Raw genomic sequence first — 21,325 nt, forward strand, 5'->3', positions numbered from 1 at the left:
CCAGATGTGCCCCCTTCACAGGGGTAATGCCCAGATGTGCCCCCTTCACAGGGGTAATGCCCAGATGTGTCCCCTTCACAGGGGTAATGCCCAGATGTCTCCCTTCACAGTAGTAATGCTCACATGTACCCCCTTCACAGTGGTAATGCTCACATGTGCCCCCTTTACAGAACAAAAGCCCAGATATTTGTCCCTTCACAGTAGTAATGCTCACACGTGCCCCCTCACAGTGTTTGTATTTCTTTCTGGCAAAGCTACCTGGTTCTGGCCCACAAAATTTATACCATGTCTAGTGAGGCACTCAGACGAAAAATGGTTAGGCACCACTGGTTTAGACTATGCCCCATTGTGCAGGGTCTCACTGCTGCTATTATCATTATTTTTATATTTTTTCCCCATCATATTGATACATCATCTACAGGAGTATATGATTTTTTTAAATGTCAGTGGTACAAGCTCCTCTGGAGTACCAGCTGTAACTAACTGTCCATGCCTTTGGTCTGAACCTCTGTCTTCAACCCAAAGTTTTGTCATCCACCCAAAAGAATATGAAGCTGTGAACTATTGTCTGTAATTGTTTTTTGACCTACTTTATGTATACCCTCAGATACTTTAAGTAAAATGATTACTGCATATAATTAAGTTTACCCTCACTTTTATCTGATGTCAATATAGCTCAGAGATTCAGAAAATCAAACTAGAAAAGTGACACAATTCTCTGTATATTGATGGAAAAATATCACATTAACTAGTATCAACTTCTGATGTGTTTCAATAACAATTAACCTACAAAAAGGCAGCTCTGTCAACTTAGACAGCTATAGTGACCACTTGCACCACATCCAGAGTAAACTAAAAGCCAAACAAGTGGAGTGTTATATCAAAAGATGTCATTTATTATAAAATATAAAAAATGGAGAACAACAGGATGTTATACAGTTACACGGAGAAGCACAGGGTAAGTCACATCAAAAAACACCACCATGGAACTGCGCAAAATAAAGTACAGATGGGCACGACCAAAAGATAAAGCTAAGGCTCTGGGAAACCAAGTGAGTGAAACATATAATGGTCTCCCCAATAGGGGTATAGTACACGAGGTACCACAGACCAAATAAGGTAAACCCAAAGCCTTTAGCTAACATACAAGGAATGATAAGGCATCACATTCAGCCAAAGACAATAATATAATGAATGAAAATCACTAGGCTGGGCTCAAAAATAACTGGCGTGCGCCTAAGTGCAAGGAACCCAATGTGGATATATACAAGGGTACCCCGCACACAGAGTGGAACCGTGCTAGTACCAGGACGTACCTGAAGACATGGTGGTGGGATGAATGACAAGCCCTGGGCGCGAGACCTCGACGCGCGTTTCACCTCAGCGGCTTCGTCAGGAGGTACTATACAATGCATGGGCAGGGTATATATAGAATGTAGTGGGGGTGGGGCGACGGACAGAAATTACCTGGATGCGGCACATCTGCGGACCACACGATCGGGCACGGGAAGCTCCATGATACGCGGCGTCATCTCTCAGCGCGTCCACGTCCGCTCACCGCGCATGCGCGGCGGCGTCTGCAGACGTAACGGAGCGCGTCGAGATGGCGCCGCCCAGCGCGTGCGCGCCCCGCAACCACGTGGAACGCAGGTGAACCGCAATCCGCGGCTCAGAAAGAGGCTTGGGGATGAAACATAATAGCACAGTTCCCACAATGCTGCGGACGCACGCCTGCTGCATCCACACGGGATCCCATGTCCACAGGAAATATCATATTAGAAAGATAACCATCAGTAAACATCTAATATCAATGAAAAGAAAAAGATTAAAAGGTGAAATAGGGACATGATCATAATAGGTATTAGCATAACTTCATGACCCGCCCACATAGTGACATGTAGAAATAGAGTGGTGACATATAAGGGGTCCATATAAATGGAACCATAAAAATAGCTATCTGTAGCATAACTCCGTGACACCCTCACGGTGATCCATAGATAAAAGACATGTGATGTACTGGGGGACCATAAAAGTGGAACCGCAGTATCATTATAGCGATCATACAATTGATCTAAATGTGTGGTGAATGCAAAAAAGAATTATAAATAGAAACATCATATATATAAGAAAGTGCTAGCAATAATATACATGTAATCATTATGATACGCAATCCAGGAAGCATACAGTCAGAAGTGCTCATGTTGGTAAAAAATACAATCTAGGCCAAAATTAGCCCATAGTTGGATGCACTCTCCGTCTCAGTCTCAAGTGTACATGATAATGCAATCTCTCAGATTACAGAGCAGATACATGCACACAAAAAGACAGAAACGTAAAAAACATGTAAGCCTAAAAAATGGACGTTGTAAAGCAGTTCGTGCAAGTGAAGAGAATCATCCCATAATAGTAATAAACAAAGATATACTATGTAAAAGGCTGTATAGTACAAACCCTCTGTGACAATGGCAGAGGGCGGGGGCGACACAGGTGGCACCCCGGGCAGCAACAGGCAGCCCGCGGGGTCACCCTAGACACACCCACCCCACCACCCAGCACAGAAAACAAAAAAGGAAAGATCCCCAAAGTCCTGAAAAGGAGGGGGGGTGACCCGGGTGACACCACCGGCGGCAAAAGCCGCCGGCGGGGTCAGCCGAGACACCCCCCGACCACCAAGACAAAGCAGCAAGAATAGGAATGTGGACAATGGCATTTGTGGAGCGGGAGTGACCGGGGGCGGCACCGCCTACTGTATCGGTATCATATGGTGGGGCTGCTCTTATTGAAGCTCTTTTGTGGGGTTGTGGGTGCCCGGGTCGACCCCGCATTCGGTTCTGATACCGTCGGCGGTGCCGCCCCCGGTCACTCCCGCTCCACAAATGCCATTGTCCACATTCCTATTCTTGCTGCTTTGTCTTGGTGGTCGGGGGGTGTCTCGGCTGACCCCGCCGGCGGCTTTTGCCGCCGGTGGTGTCACCCGGGTCACCCCCCCTCCTTTTCAGGACTTTGGGGATCTTTCCTTTTTTGTTTTCTGTGCTGGGTGGTGGGGTGTGTGTGTCTAGGGTGACCCCGCGGGCTGCCTGTTGCTGCCCGGGGTGCCACCTGTGTCGCCCCCGCCCTCTGCCATTGTCACAGAGGGTTTGTACTATACAGCCTTTTACATAGTATATCTTTGTTTATTACTATTATGGGATGATTCTCTTCACTTGCACGAACTGCTTTACAACGTCCATTTTTTAGGCTTACATGTTTTTTACGTTTCTGTCTTTTTGTGTGCATGTATCTGCTCTGTAATCTGAGAGATTGCATTATCATGTACACTTGAGACTGAGACGGAGAGTGCATCCAACTATGGGCTAATTTTGGCCTAGATTGTATTTTTTACCAACATGAGCACTTCTGACTGTATGCTTCCTGGATTGCGTATCATAATGATTACATGTATATTATTGCTAGCACTTTCTTATATATATGATGTTTCTATTTATAATTCTTTTTTGCATTCACCACACATTTAGATCAATTGTATGATCGCTATAATGATACTGCGGTTCCACTTTTATGGTCCCCCAGTACATCACATGTCTTTTATCTATGGATCACCGTGAGGGTGTCACGGAGTTATGCTACAGATAGCTATTTTTATGGTTCCATTTATATGGACCCCTTATATGTCACCACTCTATTTCTACATGTCACTATGTGGGCGGGTCATGAAGTTATGCTAATACCTATTATGATCATGTCCCTATTTCACCTTTTAATCTTTTTCTTTTCATTGATATTAGATGTTTACTGATGGTTATCTTTCTAATATGATATTTCCTGTGGACATGGGATCCCGTGTGGATGCAGCAGGCGTGCGTCCGCAGCATTGTGGGAACTGTGCTATTATGTTTCATCCCCAAGCCTCTTTCTGAGCCGCGGATTGCGGTTCACCTGCGTTCCACGGGGTTGCGGGGCGCGCATGCGCTGGGCGGCGCCATCTCGACGCGCTCCGTTACGTCTGCAGACGCCGCCGCGCATGCGCGGTGAGCGGACGTGGACGCGCTGAGAGATGACGCCGCGTATCATGGAGCTTCCCGCGCCCGATCGTGTGGTCCGCAGATGTGCCGCATCCAGGTAATTTCTGTCTGTCGCCCCATCCCCACTACATTCTATATATACCCTGCCCATGCATTGTATAGTACCTCCTGACGAAGCCGCTGAGGTGAAACGCGCGTCGAGGTCTCGCGCCCAGGGCTTGTCATTCATCCCACCACCATGTCTTCAGGTACGTCCTGGTACTAGCACGGTTCCACTCTGTGTGCGGGGTACCCTTGTATATATCCACATTGGGTCCCTTGCACTTAGGTGCACGCCAGTTATTTTTGAGCCCAGCCTAGTGATTTTCATTCATTATATTATTGTCTTTGGCTGAATGTGATGCCTTATCATTCCGTGTATGTTAGCTAAAGGCTTTGGGTTTACCTTATTTGGTCTGTGGTACCTCGTGTACTATACCCCTATTGGGGAGACCATTATATGTTTCACTCACTTGGTTTCCCAGAGCCTTAGCTTTATCTTTTGGTCGTGCCCATCTGTGCTTTATTTTGCGCAGTTCCATGGTGGTGTTTTTTGATGTGACTTACCCTGTGCTTCTCCGTGTAACTGTATAACATCCTGTTGTTCTCCATTTTTTATATTTTATAATAAATGACATCTTTTGATATAACACTCCACTTGTTTGGCTTTTAGTGTTTCAATAACAAGTCAGAAAAATAGTTGAAACTGGAGGCAACCAAAATAAGATTACATAATTTGCATAACAGTACGGCAATAATAAAAGATACCAACACGATATGCTAAAGGACTTGTCTGATTCTTGGAAAACTGTAAATGTAATAAAATAACTAAAAAAACTCTAAGTACTCAACTCTGTGATCCCCTGCTGAGGCAGCACAGAGTCTCCAGTAGTCCCCCGCCAGTGTTTGCGAACAAGCTGTCAGTGTTGATGTGCCATAATAGTATACTATACTATATTATAACATTTTTGGCCTTTTTTTCAAGAACTGGACAACCCCTTTAAACATTTCATTTTATTAAGTTGGTAACATTAGGTTCTCTGCCACACAATAGAAATCAGTCTGCATAGACCTAACAATACACAAAATGTACCCTACAAGACAGAGAATGATAAGAAATCAATGGCTTCATTTTATTTATTTGAAGGGTTCACATACCTTGAAGTAAAAATTACACATGTAATAAATGTTATTTTATATAATTGAGTGTCATTGTGTGCGCACTTCCCAAATGTCAGCTAAGAGAGTTTGATATTCAATCTCATATTACCAGACATATTTTGGCACAAATATACTCACTTAAAATTACTCTCACTCCTATTTATGTCAGTCAATCATATGATTTAGATCTTTACTGCAAATACATGCACATTAAAAACTTCTACATAGATTGTAAGCAGATATTTTTTAACTATTGATCTTCATTATAAAGTGCTGTTCTTCGTCAGAGAAAGTTGATTAGAAGACACTGCAACATCTTTAAAGGCGATTTCTGGGACAAGTTCTCTTATCTGTTTTTTTCTCCCACTGTTTACTTGCCTATGATATTGGTTCTACATATTGGTCTTCACAAAAAGTTGTAAAGATCAATTAAAACACAAAATACACAAAAAAATGTGCTTTACCACTATTGTCAGATATAACTAGAAGTGTATTGCATAGATAGACAGATTCAAGTTCAATGACAAAGAAAAATGTGACTATGTCACCTTTCACTTGGCCAGTACAGTGATCCCTCAAGATACATTGGGCTCAGGATACAATATTTTCAACATACAATGGCCATCGTAAATTGAAAACTAGACTCAACATACAATGCCTCAGACTGAGATCCAACCAATCAACATGGCCATTTCACTAGTAAAACATCTTTACTGGTTGTCTAGTAGCTCCTCTGCAGTACAAAATATTCTGTACTGCCCCCTGTCTGTGCCAGGATGAGCTGCTCCTTTGGACACCAGTTGAGCATTATATTTTTCTGAAACATCTATGTACTATGCAAGACTCTGAAGAAGCTCCTGCCCTCACCACAGAAAGTGATTTACAGCTTACAGCTTCTAATCCTGTTTTACGCAATTACCGTATATGCTTTTTCTGTCTTGGTTATCTGTTTATTTTTCTTAAAATTGATCTTTTTCTTATCAATAAGTTGATGGAAATAGCTCACTAGCCTCACACACACGGAAGGTGCACAATCTAAGTTGATTCACCCTTCAAATTAAAATAGTAACAATAGAAGACTGGCACACTGGCACATACGGAGCGACACGGGATACACTTCACAATTTATTACAGCTATATATGCTAATTAAAATTAAATATAATAAAATACACACAAAAAATTAATATAAACAATATAAAATGCAGTATTCCCAATATGCACTATGAATTCGATTGATATCTTGCAAATGTCATTGGTCACCTGATACCATCAACATAGAATCCACCGCTAATTGATGTCCACAAATTATGCAGATACCCTATAGTCTTTCTTTGGTGTAAGTCCTACTTTGTTGTTATGCAAAAAAATTTATGCAAAATTTTTTTTGTATGTGTCACAAGAATAGCGCATAAGTTGTGGATCCTACTTTAATAGATGGAAAAGATATTCATATGGCTGATGGCGCATGTAGCGATAATTTGAGCCGCAGTAGCAATGCACAAAGTCCACAGATATAGCAGGATGGTAATTAGGACTTTTTTAGTGGACAAAGGTATAGCTTGGCAGCAAACCGGTGCATTCATCCACTTCTAAATATGGCCAGCCCACTTTTCCAACACACAGATCCGATATCTTGAAAGTGAAACTATTCACACAATTCGCATGAAAGATCAATGCTGAAGATATTCACAAAGTGTGCATAAAAGTCAGTACTAGTAACCCACGTTCGTGGGCTTACCTCCCTTAGTTCCCCGCTGGTCTTTAGTTTCTTATGTTGATTATTGTGTCCGGCTACAGACCGGCGTCCTGGCTTCTGTTTCGTCGGCGTCTCAAAGGTGAATCAGTTTGTCACGTGGGTTATACTCACAGTACTGATATTGCAGCGGGTTGAAGCGAATTTTGCGATGCGTCTTTCTTTTGATGTCCTCGAGGTAATTGTAGGCAACAGTGCACTGTTAAATCGCGGCTCAGGTTCTTGTGGGGTGAGACATTTACCAGAACCGTTTCGGGGATAGCTTTCCCCTTCAGTGGCAACACCCCTTGCAAGTGGATTATGGGTTTTTATACCCTTCCATGGTCATATGTAAAAAAGGATATGGATTCCTTAAATGTGGATTTTTCCCATATGCGTTTTTTTGGTGATCTTATAGAGTTCTCTATTACTATCACAACATACGTTAGCTTATATTCTTCATAATCAATGAAGTTTTACTAATTTTTCATATATTTTTGTACATGCGATTTTAGTGTGGTTATTGTGCATTTATTGTGCGTTTTTTTCTTCCAGGATGCGTTTTTTCTTTCATAGTGCGTTTTTTTCATATTTTTTGCATTTCTCAATGTTGGACTTGCTGCCTATCATATTTCGTTAAAATTACATCCCTAACCCCATTTTTAGACAAATTCACACATATGTTTCACGATTGTGAATTGTTCTTTGTCAGGAAACGCATCTGTGTTCTCTTTATACATCTTATTCAAATAATTATCTTCACAACTTTCAAGTGTATTGAGCCGTCTTGTGGCCATATTATTAATCTGACACATTCAGGGACGCAATAGCCCAAGTTGCTGCATAGGGAGATATATGTGTTATTCACAGCATCCCGAAATCGTAGATTCGTCTAGATTCAGCTCTCGACATTTTCTCAATGTGGTTCCCCCCCCTCCAGTGTGTGTCTATCTTCTCCAGCGCTTTCTATAAGATCAACAAAAAAACGCATATGCGAAAAATCCACATTTAAGGAATCCATATCCTTTTTTACATATGACCATGGAAGGGTATAAAAACCCATAATCCACTTGCAAACGTGTTGCCACTGAAGGGGAAAGCTATCCCCGAAACGCGTCTGGTAAATGTCTCACCCCACAAGAACCTGAGCCGCGATTTAACAGTGCACTGTTGCCTACAATTACCTCGAGGACATCAAAAGAAAGATGCATCGCAAAATTCGCTTCAACCCGCTGCAATATCAGTACTGTGAGTATAACCCACGTGACAAACTGATTCACCTTTGAGACGCCGACGAAACAGAAGCCGGGACGCCGGTCTGTAGCCGGACACAATAATCAACATAAGAAACTAAAGACCAGCGGGGAACTAAGGGAGGTAAGCCCACGAACGTGGGTTACTAGTACTGACTTTTATGCACACTTTGTGAATATCTTCAGCATTGATCTTTCATGCGAATTGTGTGAATAGTTTCACTTTCAAGATATCGGATCTGTGTGTTTGGAAAAGTGGGCTGGCCGTATTTAGAAGTGGATGAATGCACCGGTTTGCTGCCAAGCTATACCTTTGTCCACTAAAAAAGTCCTAATTGCCATCCTGCTATATCTGTGGACTTTGTGCATTGCTACTGCGGCTCAAATTATCGCTACATGCGCCATCAGCCATATGAATATCTTTTCCATCTTCTAAAGTAGGATCCACAACTTATGCGCTATTTTTGTGACACATACCAAAAACATTTTTGCATAAATTTTTGGGCATGACAACAAAGTAGGACTTACACCAAAGAAAGACTATAGGGTATCTGCATAATTTGTGGACATCAATTAGTGGTGGATTCTATGCTGATCTTTTTCTTATTCTGGGATGAAATCTTTTGGCTTTGGAACCAATTATTGTCCATATATGGAGTCCATATAGAGTTATGAATTCAAGTTACAATGGTTGCAACTTACAATGGTCCTCCCAGAACCATTTAATACTGTACCTTGAGGGACCATTGTATTTGTTTAGTATGTGCAAGCTAATACCAGGAGTAGAACCTACAGAAAAAAAAAGTATAATGGAAAGAGTTGTGCCTCTTCTGTGTATTGGACCTATTCCTGGTTTTAGCTTACAAATACTGATAAAAAAATATTGATCAAATGCTGACGGTGTTAAAGTGACCTTATGGAATCCTGAGAATAGGTCATCAATATGTAAATCCCGGAGAACCCCCTTAAAGACAGCATTCTGGTCACTGCTTGGAACATAAAGTCGTCTCAAAGTTACTGAGTAGTCTGAATTCACAAATACAATGTGATACAGTTGCAGCGGTGACAGAAGTGCGTCTATTTTGTGGTTTAGCATTTTGTTATCCTTCCTTGAGGCAGGGGGAATTTGTGGCTGTTATAGCAAAGCCTCTGAACAGAACTGCTTCAGTAGTTTGAGAGTCATAGAGCATCCTTTTCTTTCCTCCTTTTTTCAGGCTCCAGTGTAGCTAGTGTTCCACCTAGAAGTACTATGGAATTCGATTTACGTACTGTATCCCTGTGCCATCATCCTCAGCTACCTCATGGTCTCCTCTTTGGCTACAGTCTTTACCAGACAACCCGGATCATCTGACACAGAGATAATGCTACACTTTTAGACCATATGCCCTTCTCTGGGAAGGATAACTTATTTTAAAACCTCTGCCATTAGATCCAAGTAAGTTAGTGTCTATAAGTCTATGTTTTCTGCTTTTGGGCACTAATTAAGGTGTAACTCTCCACCTATCATGGTGTCTGGGGCAGTATGTTCCCTGATGCCATACCGAAAACTGCCTAAATCAAGTACTGTTGGAAACCGCCTTGTATTATATAAGAAAATATTATATATACACTCACCTAAAGAATTATTAGGAACACCATACTAATACGGTGTTGGACCCCCTTTTGCCTTCAGAACTGCCTTAATTCTACGTGGCATTGATTCAACAAGGTGCTGATAGCATTCTTTAGAAATGTTGGCCCATATTGATAGGATAGCATCTTGCAGTTGATGGAGATTTGAGGGATGCACATCCAGGGCACAAAGCTCCCGTTCCACCACATCCCAAAGATGCTCTATTGGGTTGAGATCTGGTGACTGTGGGGGCCATTTTGGTACAGTGAACTCATTGTCATGTTCAAGAAACCAATTTGAAATGATTCGAGCTTTGTGACATGGTGCATTATCCTGCTGGAAGTAGCCATCAGAGGATGGATACATGTTCTCATTCTGTTTACGCCAAATTCGGACTCTACCATTTGAATGTCTCAACAGAAATCGAGACTCATCAGACCAGGCAACATTTTTCCAGTCTTCAACAGTCCAATTTTGGTGAGCTCGTGCAAATTGTAGCCTCTTTTTCCTATTTGTAGTGGAGATGAGTGGTACCCGGTGGGGTCTTCTGCTATTGTAGCCCATCCGCCTCAAGGTTGTGCGTGTTGTGGCTTCACAAATGCTTTGCTGCATACCTCAGTTGTAACGAGAGGTTATTTCAGTCAACGTTGCTCTTCTATCAGCTTGAATCAGTCGGCCCATTCTCCTCTGACCTCTAGCATCCACAAGGCATTTTTGCCCACAGGACTGCCGCATACTGGATGTTTTTCCCTTTTCACACCATTCTTTGTAAACCCTAGAAATGGTTGTGCGTGAAAATCCCAGTAACTGAGCAGATTGTGAAATACTCAGACCGGCCCGTCTGGCACCAACAACCATGCCACGCTCAAAATTGCTTAAATCACCTTTCTTTCCCATTCTGACATTCAGTTTGGAGTTCAGGAGATTGTCTTGACCAGGACCACACTCCTAAATGCATTGAAGCAACTGCCATGTGATTGGTTGACTAGATAATTGCATTAATGAGAAATAGAACAGGTGTTCCTAATAATTCTTTAGGTGAGTGTATATTAACAGTAAGAGTAGAGACATTGACCGGCACTGTAACGTGAGAATCTGCACAGCAACCAACTTGTACCACGTTCACCTGGACCTGGAGTGTGTGCACAAAGCAGCGGTATAGGTGATCAGCGATGTCAGTGTAGTAAATGGCAGAAAATATAGAAAAAAAATTACAGCACTCACCGCTTCTTTATTCCAAAATAATGATAAAAACGCTATAGAGGCACAGGACACAGGGGTACATGGAAAGGCGAGGGCCATTTGAGATGTAAAAAAGTCATATAATGGAGATGCACACACACTGCCGTTTGCAGATCTGAGGATTGTACATCCTTTCGGCACAGGGGGTGCTTGACACAGACAATTATTTAGGAAGGAAGCAATTTTTACTATGAAAATGAATGTGATATACGTCAGTGGTTAGGACTTTAAAGATGTCTGCTGCTCCTAAATTTCATACAGCAGGCACCAGTGGCTAATGTCTGGGACCGGTAGTAACCCCTCAAATTACGTGGTCAATCCTGACCATGGCATCTGAATGTTGAAAATCCGGAAGCACGCGGGGATCGGGGGAGCCAGAGTGTGACAGGATGCTGCTGCTTATTAATTTACTGAGCTCCTGCCTGTAGCAGGGCTCCATAGAAATACAGTAAAATTCCTATAAACTCCAATACTAATGCATTGGAGTTTATGAGAAACCTTTTTTCAGGACACAGGCAGTTTTCAGCTTATGTTCCTAGCATAATTTTGCAAACCTGACATGTCTCACTCTATGTGGAAAGAGATTGCTTTCTTGAGACACATTCTACTTCATGTTAGTAGTAAATTTGAGTCGATAGGTTAACTTTATTTATTTAAACAAATTAAAAAAAAATTGGAAAATTGGAAAAATGTGCACTTTTCTAAATTTGGATTTCTCTGCTTGTAAGATAAATTGTGATACCGCACAAAATAGTTATTTATTAACGTTCACAATATGTCTACTTTTGGTTGGCATCATTTGCAAATTACATTTTATTGTTTAGCAAAACAAACATCTATATTTATTGCACTTATTTTTAAGTTTACAGAAACACCCCACCAGTGGTCGTAAACTGCTGTAGAAGCACACTGCAGAGCTCAGAAGGGAAGGAGCACCATATGTTTTTTGGAGGTCAGATTTTGCTGGAATAGTTTTTGGGCATCATGTAGCATTTGAAGAGACTTTGAGGTACCCCTACAGTGGAAACCGTAACCTCAAAAGTAACCCGATTTTGGAAATTATACCTATCAAGAAATTTTTAAGTGTTGGAGTGAACGCTTTGAGCCAACAGGCTTTTCTTACAATTTAGAGACACTTGGCTATAAAATTAAATAAATAATTTATTTCAATAACATGTTGCTTTAGCCCCAAATTCTTCATTTTTACAAGGTGTAACAAGACAAAAAGCACCCCACAATTTGCAAAACAGGGCAGGGCTCAGAAGGGAAGGAGTGCCATTTGGTTTTTGAAAATTTAGAACCACTTGGCTGTAGAAATGTAAATAAAAAGTTGCTTTAGCCCCAATTTATTTTATTTTTTTTATAAGCGGTAACAAGAAAAAAAGCACCACGCAATTTACTAAACATTTTTTCTTGAAATCGGCAACACCCCATATATGGTCATAAACTAGTATATACAGGGAGTGCAGAATTATTAGGCAAGTTGTATTTTTGAGGATTAATTTTATTATTGAACAACAACCATGTTCTCAATGAACCCAAAAAACTCATTAATATTAAAGCTGAATATTTTTGGAAGTAGTTTTTAGTTTGTTTTTAGTTTTAGCTATTTTAGGGGGATATCTGTGTGTGCAGGTGACTATTACTGTGCATAATTATTAGGCAACTTAACAAAAAACAAATATATACCCATTTCAATTATTTATTTTTACCAGTGAAACCAATATAACATCTCAACATTTACAAATATACATTTCTGACATTCAAAAACAAAACAAAAACAAATCAGTGACCAATATAGCCACCTTTCTTTGCAAGGACACTCAAAAGCCTGCCATCCATGGATTCTGTCAGTGTTTTGATCTGTTCACCATCAACATTGCGTGCAGCAGCAACCACAGCCTCCCAGACACTGTTCAGCGAGGTGTACTGTTTTCCCTCCTTGTAAATCTCACATTTGATGATGGACCACAGGTTCTCAATGGGGTTCAGATCAGGTGAACAAGGAGGCCATGTCATTAGATTTTCTTCTTTTATACCCTTTCTTGCCAGCCACACTGTGGAGTACTTGAACGTGTGTGATGGAGCATTGTCCTGCATGAAAATCATGTTTTTCTTGAAGGATGCAGACTTCTTCCTGTACCACTGCTTGAAGAAGGTGTCTTCCAGAAACTGGCAGTAGGACTGGGAGTTGAGCTTGACTCCATCCTCAACCCGAAAAGGCCCCACAAGCTCATCTTTGATGATACCAGCCCAAACCAGTACTCCACCTCCACCTTGCTGGCGTCTGAGTCGGACTGGAGCTCTCTGCCCTTTACCAATCCAGTCACGGGCCCATCCATCTGGCCCATCAAGACTCACTCTCATTTCATCAGTCCATAAAACCTTAGAAAAATCAGTCTTGAGATATTTCTTGGCCCAGTCTTGACGTTTCAGCTTGTGTGTCTTGTTCAGTGGTGGTCGTCTTTCAGCCTTTCTTACCTTGGCCATGTCTCTGAGTATTGCACACCTTGTGCTTTTGGGCACTCCAGTGATGTTGCAGCTCTGAAATATGGCCAAACTGGTGGCAAGTGGCATCTTGGCAGCTGCACGCTTGACTTTTCTCAGTTCATGGGCAGTTATTTTGCGCCTTGGTTTTTCCACACGCTTCTTGCGACCCTGTTGACTATTTTGAATGAAACGCTTGATTGTTCGATGATCACGCTTCAGAAGCTTTGCAATTTTAAGAGTGCTGCATCCCTCTGCAAGATATCTCACTATTTTTGACTTTTCTGAGCCTGTCAAGTCCTTCTTTTGACCCATTTTGCCAAAGGAAAGGAAGTTGCCTAATAATCATGCACACCTGATATAGGGTGTTGATGTCATATGCTTAATTGGTAGTAGGCTTTCGAGCCTATACAGCTTGGAGTAAGACAACATGCATAAAGAGGATGATGTGGTCAAAATACTCATTTGCCTAATAATTCTGCACACAGTGTAGGCACATGGCAGGGCTTAGAAGGGAAGGAGAGCCATTTGGCTTTTGGAGGGTGGACTTCATTGGAATGAGTCTCGGGTGCTATGTCGCATTTGCAGAGCCCACGAGGTATGGTGTAAAACCCCCAAAAGTTACCCCTTTTTAGAAACTAAACTCATCAAGGAATTCACCTAGGGTAATAATGATTGACATAACCCCACATGTGCTTCATGGATTTTTTTTAAGATTGAGACAAATAAAATTTACATTCTACAGTATTTCAATTATATGTAGTTATGTCCTCAAATGTTTCATTTTCGAAAAGTGGTAATAAGAGAAAATACAGGATAAAGGAGGTAGGTCAGTACCTCCTATGTGGTGGTAAACTGCTGTTTGGGCACATTGCTTCAGAAGAGAAAGAGCACCTTATGCATTTGAGGTTTAGTTTGGTGATTTATACAGCACTGGACAACAACTGCAAAGACTCTGAGTTGAAATAAAAAATAAACTCCCAAGAAGTGACCACACTTTTAAAACCACACCCCTCATAAAATTTACCAAGGAGTGTAATGAGCATTTATGCCCCACAGATGGTTTGCAAAAATTAATGCTCTGATATTTTTAAACAGAGATGCCATTTCAATTCCCAATATTTTGTGCCCAGTGTGTGTTGGCATGAAAAGCAAGGCTTCTTATTATTATGATGTGTTTAATGGTTTTAGAAACACCCTACATATGGCCGTATTCTTTTGCCTAAGGGCTGTTTCACACGAGCGGATGCCGTGCGTGACATCCGCTCCGTGAATGACAGCCAAGACCCGATGCAGACCTCAGAAGCACGGAGCATTACCATGATTGATAATGCTCCGTGCCTCTCTGTGATCTCTTTACTACGAAATCACAGTGACAACTTTATCTCACTGTGATTTCGTAGTAAAGGGATCACAGAGAGGCACGGAGCATTATCAATCATGTTAATGCTCCTTGCCTCTGCAGTCTGCATCGGGTCTTGGCTGTCATTCACGGAGCGGATGTCACGCACGGCATCCGCTCGTGTGAAACAGCCCTAAATGTATGAGAGGGTTCAAGAGTAAAATTAGCATTTTGGGGCCAGGTGTAATGATTTACATCTGCAAAGAAAAAAATAGGGGTTAGTCAGAACATTCTAATGTGCAGGTGCACGTCGCCATGGCTAAAAGCCCGATATAATACAGTGTGAGCTCAGCATACATGTGGAACCTGCATTTCCTGAATTTATGGCACCAGAGGAGGTAGTATTTAATGTAGGTTCCTGTCCTAAAGAGATCGCCTTGTCGTTGGCGGATAGGCACAAATGATTTTGTACAAAATGTATTTGCCAAGAATCTCACATTTATAATGTAGCATTAGTACATTTTCTGTAGTGAGTATGGCACTATTGCTTTTGTGACAACAGTAGAGGCTCTGGATTGAAATAATAACTTGGAGAAGTTATCTCATTTTGGAAACTACTACCTCAAGCTATTATGGTGCGGATTGAGCAGAAATTAATACACAACGGACCGTAAAAAATATAGCATTTCAGTGACCAATATGTTGTGCCAAGCTCATGCTGTCTGAGAATCACACCACACTACCTCAATTCATGGGCAGGTTAGCTTATTTGTTAGGTTTTTTTTAAACACTTAAGGCTACTTTCACACTAGCGTTGTTTTAATCCGGCGTTCAATTCCGACACCGGAACTGCCCGCCGGATCCGGAAAAACGTGTGAAAACGGATTACATTTGAATCCTGATCAGGATTTTGATCACAATGAAAAAATGCATTGGAAAAAACGGATCCGCCATTTATGGACTTTAACTTTTTTTTCACATTTTTCGGGTTTAACATGCAAAAGCCGGATCCGTTTTGACTGAACACACGGCGCCAGATCCGGCGTTAATGCAAGTCAATGGGAAAAAGGCCTGATCCGGCGTTCAGTCAAAGTGTTCAGGCTTTTTGGCCGGAGGTAAAAATACTGCATGCTACGTTTTTCTGAAAAGCCTGATCAGTCAAAAAGACTGAACTGAAGACATCCTGATGCATCCTGAAGGACTGACTCTCCATTCAGAATGCATGGAGATAAAACTGATCAGTTCTTTTCCGGATTTGAGCCCCTAGGACGGAACTCAGCGCCGGAAAAGAAAAACGCTAGTGTGAAAGTACCCTTATTCATTCATTTCTTTATTTATTTTTACTTTTTATGGGACTTCAACTTTTGAGGGTGTAATCCATGTTTTAGTGCAATGCAATACATCTAGTATTGTACTGCATTGAAACTGTCAGTTTCACACTGAAAGTTGCCTATTAGAGTTGAGCGAACACCTAGATGTTCGGGTTCGTGGAGTTCGGCCGAACTTTAAAAAAAAAAGTTCGGGTTCGGGACCCGAACTTGATCCGAACTTGGACCCGAACCTGAACCCCATTGAAGTCAATGGGGACCCGAACTTCACTTTATTATTTTCCGTTATAACATGGTTATAATGGAAAATAATAGTATTAGCTTTTTCAGATCTGAGTTTTCACGACCGTATATATTCTAACACAGAGGCGTTCCCATGGTGATGGGGACGCTTCAAGTTAGAATATACTAAGAACTGTGTACATAACTGCCCCCTGCTGCCTGACAGCACCCGATTTCTTACAGGGGGCTGTGATCCACACAATTAACCCCTCAGGTGCCGCACCTGAGGGGTTAATTGTGCGGATCTCAGGCCCCTGTAAGAGATCCCAGTATTAAAATCATTGGTGGCCAGGGCGCCCCCCCCACCCCCCTATTAAAATCATTGGTGGTTAGTGCGGCCCCCCCCTATTAAAATTATTGGTGTCCAGTGCGGCCTCCCCTCTCCCCCCCACCCCTAATTAAAATCATTGGTAGCAGTGGCCACAGGTTAACAACCCCCCTCCCCAACCCATCAATGGTGGCAGCGGAGCAGCAGTTCCGATCGGAGTCCCAGTTTAATCACTGGGGCTCCGATCGGTTACCATGGTAGCCAGGACGCTACTTCTGTCCTGGCTGCCATGGTTACTTAGCACTTTTAGCAGCATTATACTTACGTGCGCTGTCTGTGGCCGGCCGGGCGCTCCTCCTACTGGTAAGTGACAGGTCTGTGCTATAAGCAATGCGCCACACAGACCTTTCACTTGCCAGTAGGAGGAGCGCCGGCCGTCCACAGACAGCGCATGTAAGTATAATGCTGCTAAATGTGCTAAGTAACCATGGCAGCCAGGACTGCAGTAGCGTCCTGGCTGCCATGGTAACCGATCAGAGCCCCAGCGATTAAACTGGGACTCCGATCGGAACTGCCGCTCCGCTGCCAACAATGATGGGGGGAGGGGGGTTGTTAACCAATGATTTTAATTAGGTGCGGCACCTGAGGGGTTAATTGTGCAGATCACAGCCCCCTGTAAGAGATCAGGTGCTTCCAGGCAGCAGGGGGCCGTTATGTCCACAGTTCTCAGTATATTCTAACTTGAAGCGTCCCCATCACTATGGGAACGCCTCTGTGTTAAAATATACTGTCGGATCTGAGTTTTCACGAACTAACTCAAATCTGATGGTATATTCTAACATAGAGGCGTTCCCATGGTGATGGGGACGCTTCAAGTTAAAATATACCATTGGATTGGAGAAAACTCTGATCCGATGGTATATTAATATTACCCGAACACCGAACCCGAACTTTTACCTAAATGTTCGGGTTTGGGTGCCGAACACCGTAAAGTTCGGTACGAACCCGAACTTTACAGTTTGAGTTCGCTCAACCCTATTGCCTATGAGACCCAGCCTTTGTAAGGCGATCACATCGCGGGGAGCTGATGGAGTTAAAGAGGGAGCCCCTCGCTCTGCAAACCTCTTAAATGCCATGGTCAGCATTGACTGTGGTGTGTAAGGGGTTAATTTACTAGCACTGGAGTTTTCAGCGATAGTGATCGAGCAAACATTGCTCCTGTGCCCGCTAAATCAGAGTGCTGTATAAGTAAAGTGCTTTGGACAAACTCTATATTTGCTGCGCCGTACATTAATGGTGCTAATTGTGTATGGGTTAAAGGCTATGGACACCTTTGGGCACTTTTTATTATTGCATTTTATTTATTTTAGGTTAAATATTATTAAATATTATTTTTTCAATTAGTCTGTGTTAAAATATTTATACAGTTTTTCCTCTACTGCTTTCAGTCTCTCTGCATCTGTATACTGCTGCTTCTTCACAGTGAAACCATAAGAGAGCTACAGTGTAATCAGTGTAATAAGAATTTAGCTTAAAGGGTCACTTAGTTTTGGTAAAACTTTTGATATGGCATAGAGACATTCAGAAAATTTTGATCGGTGGGAGTCTGAGCGCTGAGACATCCACCGATTGCTAGAACAAGAAAAGAGAAAAGGGAGCATATTGTACTCTGTCTCCTTGCTGCAGAGGTCAGAATCAAGACAGGCCCATAGACTTATATTGAGGCTGTCTCCTACCCCTCTCTCCTCATTCTAGCAATTGGTGGAGGTTTCAGCGCTCAGATTCCCCCCAACCAAAAGTTTTGATACTATATCTCTATAACAAATTTAAAGTTTTACCAAAACTCAGTGACCTTTAAAATGAGTGTTTATGAGCTGTGAGGAAAGTACAGATAAGCGCTACAGATTGAGCCATCAAAGCAGCTCTCTGGTGGATTCAGTGAGAAGGAGAAGCCTTTTAGTCTGCAGATACACTGAAAATGAAAGCTTTTGAGAAAAAAAACAGTTGAAACATTTTAATAAAGATCAATTGAAAAATAATTTATTTTTGCCCATAGTAAGTATATTGCTTAATATACTACTGAATAGTGAAATAATCAACACCTGGAAAGCCTCATGCAATTAAGATTGGCAATAGAGATTGGCAAAGTATAAACTGTTACTGGTGCTTGGTCAGTCATCACACAACCAAGATGGTGCATCCTTTATTTTGGGTTCTGCAATACAGGGTGGCATCTCTTCTTGCTGCAATACAGATTGCCACTCTGGCATAGTAACGGTGTCATACAGATGCTTAATATCCTCCTGTGGTATGTCATTCCAAGCACTTTTAGCTTGATCCCATAATCCAGCCAAAGAGGGGGCTGGCTGCTGTGCATGGGAGATCCATCTCCCCACCCAGATATTCTCAATGGGGGACAGATGTGAGCACATTGTTTTGCGTGCAATGTGAAGGCGAGTGTCATCTTTTTGGATTACCACATTTCAAAAAGGCAGTAGGACTGGTTCCACAATGTCCTTGACATACCAAAGGCTAGCCAATGTTCCCTCTATGAATAACTAATGGGAACGACAATAGTAGCTAATGGCACGCCACACCATGACATCTGGGTTGAGCACTGTGTGTCTCCACACTATGTATGACTGCTCTTGCAAACTTTGATGAGGCCACAATGACAATGTGTTGAGTGATGAAAGCAGATGCTGCCTTGGTACTAAAGATGGCCGCATAAAAAGTATGTTTACCAAGCTTAAGATTTAGGTTTTTTTAATGTTTATGCATCACTGTATATATTCAAGGAAAGACTTTTACATTAGGTTATATACTGAAGATGGAGGCATTTGAAGTTTGTATAACTAGTCAACCTTTGCTTCCTCCTAGTCCAAAATGTAAAAAAGTACTTCCACAAATGACGGTTTGTACTAATAATGATAATAATATATATTCTATTATAGCTAGTATACTCTTAAGAAATATTTTCTTACTGTTTATAAGATGGACAAAGTATTCAGTCTTTTCTTCTATGAACTATAAAAATTCACATCATAAATTCAGTCAAGCATTTGTGCGTGCTTAGTGGTATTTTCTCTAAAAATAACAAGGAAAAAGAGTAGAGTACAAAAAGAAATGCATGAAGTCAGGGCAGCAAGTGCCTTGCCAAAAGTGATGTCAACTAGACCTGAATACTATTTCCAAAAGTATTTAAAGAAATAAAATATAACTAAAGTAAATATAAAGTGTATTTGTTTTACAAAACCTTGATCAAAAGATTACTTAAGATTTAGGGTAAAAAGTCTAACATAGCCTGTGTTCATATACTCAGGGACAGACAAGCCATATGTGCAATATGTTTAGCTGGGTCCAGCACCAGTTCAAAAACAAAAGTGTTTCATACTGTGTACTATAATTCATATGTGCTGCATTGTTAATGATTGCTTTAAAGAGATTTTCTCAGGATAGGCCATCAGTATCTGACCAGTGGAGGTCCGACACCCAGGACCACTGCTAATCAGCTGTTTGAAGAGGCTGTGGAACTGTGGTGAGCACTCAGGCCTCCTTGCAGCTTACCAAGCACAGTGCTGGATAAATCCTCACTATTAAAAACTCAGATAACCTCTTTAAATACCAGAAAATTGCAATCCCCCAGAAGGATTTGTTATAGAGCCAAGAGAAAGGAGCTCATGAATAGTGATGGATGAACATCGGCCGGGACGATTTGCGAACACTATCGCATGAAAGTGATCAAATGTTCGCGAACCACAAGTTTGCCGTGGGCCCCATTCACTTTAATGGCAGGCGAACCTGAAAAACCTTCAGGTCATATTTGCAGCCACCAAATACTTACAAGAAGTGCACAAATTGTCTCACAACATGGACAGTGACATACCAGAGGGGTATCAATGGCAAAAATTCCCCCCAAAATATGTATTTTAATCAGGGGCCATTTTTATGCGTCTTAAAGGTAAATTCTCAGAAATGTGCCCTGCTGGAGCCTAGAAATTTTTTATTTTAGGCCACAGGAGTACGGTCCTTAAAAATTAGGCATTCACCTGACATAAAATAAATTGTGATTATGTGGCTCGAGGTACATTATGCGGTCAATGGATAAAAAATTTAATGTAGGCCACTGGAGTACAGGCCCAAAACATTAGGCATTCACCGGACAGAAAATAACAAGTAATTATGTTGTGGCTGGAAGTATATTAGACGGCCATTGGATATCAATTTTACTGCAGGCCAGTGGACTACAGGCCCCATAAATTATTCATTTACCGTACAGAAAAGAATAATTGATAATGTGGCTGGAGGTATATTAGGCGGTCAAAGTATAACAATTTTACTGTTGGCCAGTTAGATTGCACGCCCCCAAAATATGCATTCCACGGTACATAAAAGATCAAGTGATTATGTGGCCGGAGGTATATTAGACGGTCAATGGATATCAATTTTACTGCAGGCCAGTGGAGTGCAGGCCCCAAACATTAGGCATTCACCGGACAGAAAAGAACAAGTAATTATGTGGCTGGAGGTATATTAGACGGTCATTGGATATCAAT

Source organism: Bufo bufo, chromosome 2 (assembly GCF_905171765.1).
Source record: "Bufo bufo chromosome 2, aBufBuf1.1, whole genome shotgun sequence".
In the NCBI taxonomy this organism is placed as follows: Eukaryota; Metazoa; Chordata; class Amphibia; order Anura; family Bufonidae; genus Bufo; species Bufo bufo.